This window comes from Triticum aestivum, chromosome 2B (assembly GCF_018294505.1).
Source record: "Triticum aestivum cultivar Chinese Spring chromosome 2B, IWGSC CS RefSeq v2.1, whole genome shotgun sequence".
Taxonomy (NCBI): domain Eukaryota; kingdom Viridiplantae; phylum Streptophyta; class Magnoliopsida; order Poales; family Poaceae; genus Triticum; species Triticum aestivum.
In genome coordinates this window covers 798,028,471-798,030,437 of record NC_057798.1, presented here as the reverse complement: position 1 = coordinate 798,030,437, position 1,967 = coordinate 798,028,471, and positions in this window count along the sequence as shown.

The following is a 1,967-nucleotide window of genomic DNA, read 5'->3' as shown; positions in this document are numbered from 1 at the left end:
CGCGGCTTGCCTACCTACTTGGCGTGCCGCGACCCTACCAAAGAGCAGCAGGTTGATCCTCATCCAATCGGTCCTCTCAGCGATGCCAGTGCATGCAATGTTGGCCCTGGAACTACCGGCGAAGACAGTCTCGGCGATTAACAAGATCCTGTGTGGCTTTCTCTGATGTGGCAAGGCAAAGGCGAATGGAGGAAACTGTGTGGTGGCCTGGAACACTGTTTGCGCACCCAAATGGGCTGGAGGCCTCGGGATCCCAGACGTCGCTTGGATGAACGTAGGAATGCAGGCCCGCTGGCCATGGTTGGCACGTGTGGACACACGAGGCCCTGGAGCGAATTCACTATAGCAGTACCGAAGGCATCCATCCAGCTGTGCAACGCGGCAACGCGGATGGTGCTGGGAGATGGCGCACGTGCTCTCTTTTGGGAAGATAAATGGATGGATGGGTTTCGGATGGAGGAGCTCACACCCATGATCCATGCAAGGATACCGCGACGAATCCGCAAGCAGCTCCTGGTCAAGGACGCAGTGCAAAACGGGGCGTGGGCAGCTTCCATTGGCCCAGACATCGACGCACCAACACTCATGGAATTCATAAGCCTGTGGTCTTGGGTCCATGGCGTGCAGCTCCAAGAAGGGGTACCGGACACCATCAGTGGGCTTGGGAGCATGACAGGCCACTACTCCGCTCGATCGGCGTACGCCGCCAAGTTCATGGGAAGAGAGATAGCCCCAACCTCGGAGGCAACGTGAAAGTGTCGGCCCCCTCTGCAATGCCACTTTTTCACATGGCTCGCGATACGTAACAGGTGCTGGACCTCGGACCGCTTAGCAAGGAGGGGGCTGCCACACCAACAATCATGCCCAATTTGCAGCCAGGTTGACGAGACAATGAACCATATTATGCTACAATGTGTTTTCGCAAGGACTTTCTGGATGGAGATCATCCACGCTTTGGAGATGCCGCAATGGACGCCAACCACACATGACACCCTACCGGAGTGGATCCTCAACAAGCGGGTACATGGCACCAACGAGAAGGATCTAAGGGCCATCATCATACTTGCCCTGTGGGAACTGTGGAAACATCACAACGGGATCGTGTTTGATGGTGAAACACCATCCCTAGGTAGACTACTAGCAAGGGTCTCCAATGAGGGCAAGGCTTGGAGGATGGCGGGCCTCCTAAAGTCGGACTTAGGACGTTTATTTGGGCGGATACATAGGTGGGAGTCTAGCGAAACGTAGACATATGTAAACGATGGACTGGGTGTGTAACACCCTCAGCAGAGGGCTTCTTGTACCCTTTCTTCTCCATTAATGAAAGATACGCATGCTATGCGTATTTGAGAAAAAAAAACGGTTGGGTCGCTGCTGAACAATTTTTAAGTGCCAATGATAGCTACGATGCAACTCCTTTTAAAAAAAGATGACCCATCTACCCCGGTTGCTTTACACTGTTGAAAAGGAGGATGACGTCATCAGTTGGTTGCATTCAGCTCATGAAGCGTGTTCGTTTACTATTTCGAGATTCTTTTTGAGGGAAACGAGGCAAAAATACATGGGGTGTCATCGCCTCTGGAGTGTCATCCCGAGGAGGAATGGGCAAAGAGAAGATCCTCCTTCCTACTCCACATGCAAGCGGCATCGACCGGAGAGGAGGAGTAGGAAGGCAATCTTCTCTTTGCCAATTCCCCCTCCGGATGCCTTGTGTTCTGGACGAGTTTCTGTTGCGTTTGTGCGTTTGATCTCACTAGTAGAAAAGGGGGCAAAGGTCCAGGCCGGGTCAGCCCATTAGTCCCGGTTCAGTCCAGAATCGGGACCCATGGGGCATTGGACCCGGTTCATGAGCCCCGGGGGCCGGCCGGACCACGTGGGCCATTGGTTCCGGTTCGTCTGGACCTTTTGATCCCGGTTGGTGGGACGAACCGGAACCAATGGGCCTCGCTCCTGGCCCATCACCATTG